This window comes from Tenebrio molitor, chromosome 2 (genome assembly GCF_963966145.1).
Source record: "Tenebrio molitor chromosome 2, icTenMoli1.1, whole genome shotgun sequence".
NCBI classification, from domain to species: Eukaryota; Metazoa; Arthropoda; class Insecta; order Coleoptera; family Tenebrionidae; genus Tenebrio; species Tenebrio molitor.
Window position 1 is genome coordinate 19,190,331 of NC_091047.1, and position 6,000 is coordinate 19,196,330.

The following is a 6,000-nucleotide window of genomic DNA, read 5'->3' on the forward strand; positions in this document are numbered from 1 at the left end:
CCATGTCCTCAAAGAAGAAACAAAATAAATTACGAGCTACCTGCCGGGGTTGGCACACATGAAAACAAATTGGTTTATAAATAAATTACAGTTTTACTACCTTGGCCACGAACAACATCATCGAATCTCTCTTAGATTATTACACTTTTTATTAACATGTATGCAGAACATTAATCACGTGATTTGAAAATGGTTATTTACCCAACAAGTGCGATATAGAAATTATTCCTGCGCGCATGTGAAGCCTGTACAACGAGTTTGTGTATCTACATAACTGCGACAATAACGTAGTATCCCACTTGCTGCGAAAAAAATTGTTTACAACCACTCAGAATGTTTTAAAATTGACACATTTTTCAATTCAGTTCAAACTAGAAAAGGTGTTGATTGCTTTTAAAATCATAGCAACGCCTTAGCAACTTCGTATACAGTAAAATTCACATTTTGTGAAGTATGCGTAGACAAAATCAGTTTCTTTTGGCCATGATCTGCCTTCAGACAAAGAATCAATATCATTTAGACTGTTTAATATGGTCTAATTTGTTCCTTCATTTACTTCGCTGCGTGGCATACGGTAAAATGTTTATTACTGCACGGTGTTCGGTAACGTAAGTAAATAAAATAAATTATAGTTTTAAAAACTGTTTGAATTTCAATAGAAATTTTACAAGAGCAAGAGACTACTACTGTAGTAACTTTATAATTAGTAAGTAATGTTTTATCTTTGAAAAGAGTCGGGACAATTTAAAAAAATGTAATCGGGACTAAATAAAAACTAGACTGTAAACATGAATGAATTATTTATCAATTCACTGGTTTAAATAATTACATTTATATAAACCCATTAATTAGGTAGTGTGTGGTGAAAATAAACTTTGATAACCCGGATCAATGATTATTATTTATAATTATTAATAATTCAACTGATAACAATAATAATTAATCAGGGAAGCAACAGCGTGCCAGTGCTTATTTGCGAAGGGATAATCTAGGGAGGGTTGATCGATAGATTGTGTTTTGTGTTTGGCAAAATCGAGGATGTTGCAGTGTCGAGGCGGAAAGAGTAAGACATAAAGCGAATGGACGTGTTTATGAGGAATCAACATTAAGCCAAAGCAACAAAAGCGGCGGCGGCCGCGTTAAATTTCAAGTGTGTCGTATGGGGACTGTTTACAAGTTAAGGCGGTTTATTTTACAATACAATCTTTCACGCCGTAAAGCAATCGGAGAGCATGCAAGTCTTTAAAATGGCCCATAAACGTCATGCAGTCGGCAGGCTTAGCAACTTCATCAATACGAGCGGCGCAGCATTATGCAACGCACGATCCATCGAAGTTGGCGTTTCCCGGAAGGAACTGCGACTAAGGCAACACCTACACTTGTTATCCCATCGGCGTTGGCCTTTTGTGTTCCCGGTGTGAACACCTGATAGGCGACATCTGCGGCAATCGTATGGGAAAATGTCACGAGAGCCAGATAAACCGAAATAAAATTGGTGGATAACGGTGGTCCGGCTATCTAGTCCCGGTATTGATTTTAAAGTTTATGTCTCACTTGGGTGAAGTTGGACCATTAATTTTTGAATCATTTGCAACGAACAAACAACATTAGAGGCAATAAAGCAAAGTCTATTGCTGTATAAATAAAACTGTCGCTCTATAAACTAAAGAATTCAACCTAAATTACGGCACACAACAATACTTTTCAATTATTGCCAAACAAATAAATAACAAAGCAGGGAGGCAAAAAGTTTTCCGGACAAAAAGTGCTCGCGCTGATGCCAGCGGATATAAAAGGGAAAAAGGTGGAATCCATCATGCTGGAGCACGAAAACAAAACATATCCCAATGCGACTTACTCGTTTTTAACGCAACTAAACAATTTAATTATCAAGTGCTTCTTGTTCATAACATCAGTACATACAATGAACATCGCTTATTTTTTTTATCACAACAATTTACAAAAATGTTTTGTTCAACTTCAGGGTAATGTTTCTTGCTATATAGGTAAGTTTTACAATGCGTCAGATTAGACGCATTAAATAAATAACACTTTAATTATATGCATTATCATACAATTTTTTTTAAATTGTTGGCATATTGGTATATTAAGGAATGTGACAACGTCAATATGAAGTTGAATTTTTATTTGGAACTTTGTCCGAAAGTTCTCCGCTCGAGTTGTTCTCTATCAACTACTGAAGCGTTTTAAGCGTTGTGAAAGAAAAATAAAGAGCTACAGTAAATTTAAACAAATTTAACTCCCTTTAAAAACTTACCTTGCCTTAGGGCTTAGGCCATAAGGAATAAAAGTAAGAATTAAATTGAAAATTAACTTCTGACGTTTAGGATTGTAATTGAAACAGAAGTAACAGCCGAGCTCACTGCACCGCATATACTCGGTCCAGATGTACATATCGTTGGTGCGTAGTTCCTTGGTCTCATACTGATGACTGATGAAACAAAGTGTCGAACACAATTAGGAATTTTCCTCTTCTGATAAACATTGTTTAAAGAAAGTTCGTCCTTTATTTCTTGAGTTAAATAGTTAAATAGATTCAAACAGAATCAGACAGACAGCCAAAATATTTTTTAATGATATGAGTCAAATTGAGCATCACTGAAAAGCTCTGATTAAATGGTATAACATGTCAGCTGACTTTATTGAAAAAAATTAAAAAGATCAATGTCACAATGCTATTAAGAAGTGCTATCTCAACCGTCTCATTCCTGCAATAGGATGGTTGTTACTTGGTATGGATTGAATGAAAATTTTGTTGATTCTTAATGACTATTTGGTGGTTGGATCGTTTTCTTCCTTTTTTTGTTTTTGTTTTGTTGCTTACTTCATCTGTGCTGTGTGTTGGTTGACCTGTCCAATAACAATAATAAAAATTGTGTGTAATGGATTATTTCTCACTAATGGTTCAACAAATGGTTTCATTTCGAGAAATTAAATTTTATAGATAATTAAATGATACTCGTTCAATTGTTTTCTAGGATTTTTACATTTAGAATTCGAGATCTTTTTGCATATTTTGCAATAAATATAATATACATTAAGAAGAAATAATAAAACTAAGTATGTAAAGTTGACTCAAGTTGCAAAAAACCACTTTGCATTTGCAACATCATTTTTATGCCATTAGTCATTTGAAATTACTTTAAAACTGTACTTATATGGAAAATATTCAACCCAAACTATGATTTTCTGATCCCTTTCTGCCCTTATCTGTTTCAAAAATATGAAAAAAATGCTGTTGCAAATGACAAGTGGTTTTTTGCAACTTGAGTCAACATTAATAAAAAGACAATTTAAAAAATGTATTAATTAATATTCAAAGTCAAAATTTCTCTATTTACTTTCTGACTAATTCTATGGATAAAACCTTCTAATACATATATGTATGTATGTATTGTTGAACCAGTCTCGTTTTCAATAAGCTGTTTCAAATCATCCAAATATTCTGCTCTATTAAGCTTTTACGGCTCTTCAAATATCCCCACAATAGAAAATCGAGCGAGTTCAGTTCAGGGGATCTAATCGTCTATTCAATCATTCTTCGTCTCCCAATCCATTTTTCAGTAAATGTATTATTTAAGTACTTCACACAGTTTTATCTTGTTAAAATAAAATTAGTTGTTCTACTAAATTTGGATGCATGAGGTTGGGAAATAGATGTATGTACGCGTATAATTTGAGGCACAATATTCTCTCATAATAATTACGTTAGATTTTCATTTTTAAAAATCGACTTACGATCTTATACCCCTTTACTACTCCTACATCTTTTTGTGGACGATTTACCCTTTCACACTTTTGCATTATCTAAATTATGTAATTAACAGTTTCCTCCATGGAATTGACGTCTGGACTACGAACTGCAGAATTCATCACGGAATTTAATGTGTAAATTATTGTAAATTCACACATCGCTAGCAGTGAGAAAATTATAGTTCAAATATGGTTCAAAACTGTCTCATATTCAGCAACATTCAGTTAAGCCTAATCAGTGCAAGGTGCCAACTTCTGTTCTCGTCAAAATAATTTTTGGCTCAGATCCAGCACATTTGATCCTCCAGAAACGTTTATATAAACACTAGAACAGGTTTTTATTTCTTTTTATCAAGAAACATTTGTGATCAGTACAAGAACACTTAGACTTCGCGTAGCTCTTCTTGTACGTTTTAAGCGAAATCAATACTTGATGAGAAGTAGAGAGTTCAGTTTATGACCTGGTCTAGAGCTCTAGAATTTTTAGTGAAACTTTCAAATATGTCATTGGTGAAAAAGACTTTGCGACTTGATCTACTCGAAAAAACATGCCATTAAGAAATCTTTTTCTTGCAGTCTTAATTTCTTATATGTATGTAATTCGTATAATTGAGACTTCGGCTTAATTTGGACAAATCAGTCCCATCCTGATGAGTCCCAGTTAATCAGAATCCAATGTACTTAGCAACCTAACAACTTTCTTAGACGTTGCGGTTTGCAAGAAAATTGAGTGTTCGAAGTTGTTAAAAGTATCAAGAACTGATAAATTTTCTCCTTCCTTATTCCCTCGTCACAAAGTGTGTTGCATTTAATATAATCAATCAGTTGTTACATATCCATTTGGACAGAGTAACACAGAGTAGATTTTTAAATTTCGTCATCGTGCTAGTTGCCAGTTGTCACAATCCTAGATTTTTTTTACTTTCAAATTATAATTCAAATAATAATTGCTAAAAAATAACAGAAACAGCTCTGCAAATGTTTAGTAAAATTGAAGTTAAGCACCGCCATTATCGACTTATTTGGCTCTTGATAACGGATGGTAAACGTTTGGAGGCGTCTGTAGACGTCGCATACAGCCAATAAAAACCACCAAGAATAATGGCAGAGGCATGACGTAGCCATTTGTTACATCTGGTACAAACCACTGCGTATATATTTATGAGTGCCTACTGTATTCACAATATGACGACGCCTAAGAACATGACGTCTCACGAGTACCGCATTTCGAGTAATAACATTAAATTACCCAACAAAAATAAAAGGTCCAATCCCAGTAATTAATGGAGAATATTTTTCTCCAATCTCGATCGTTACAGCAATACCTGTACTAACAGTACAGTTAATTCTAAATGCAATTACAGTATAATTAGAGTAATTACGTTATGAATTCCACATCCTAAGCCCTGGTTCGCTGGAAATACCGTTTCGATAATTGGGAATAGATTTAAATAATAAATGCGTTCAAATGCATGCTGTAAATTTTTTGTTTAAAATTATTAATTTATATCTTTAACCAAGGTACCAAGTTATCAGGTTAGTTGTTGTATTTTATAACAGTCATTTGAAAACATTTTGAAATATCCGCTTTACAGTTTAGAATTCTAAAAGCTGGGAACTCTGTGTAACACTAAACGTGTTTAAGGATTATTTGAAATACAAGTTTTGCAATTACCGTTTGTTCTGTGTATCGTCAAGCACGTGACATTTGTAATATCTGACAAATTTCCCTCATTTGGCCTGATGGTCGCATCGCCATTTATTAGCCCATCACTTCTCATTTCACTTCTCATTTCGTGAGTATGCGCAAAATAAATATCAATTTTTTTCAGTCAAGCAGATGTTATATTTTTTAATAACAATGCGGTTACGACGGCCGCCATAAAGTCAAATACATATTTAACATGTTGCAGCGGCGAGGTAAAAAATTTCAACACGTTTCACCAGAAATAATATACCTAGACAAGTTTTCAATTTTTTATTATGTGCAACTTGGGTAGACGTGCATTCACTTCTAAACACTAGGCGAACTTAATTTTGCAGAAAATCGAGGATATTACGAGGTTGTCAAACTATAACATAAAATGATATTGTGTCGGTATTGTTTTTAGAGCGAGAGAATTTTCACAAATAGGCAATATCGACCTGTCTGAGGTGGCTGTAAAAATATTTATTTAAGGACATGCCTAGTATACCTATTAAATGTTGCAGTCATGTAAAACTATT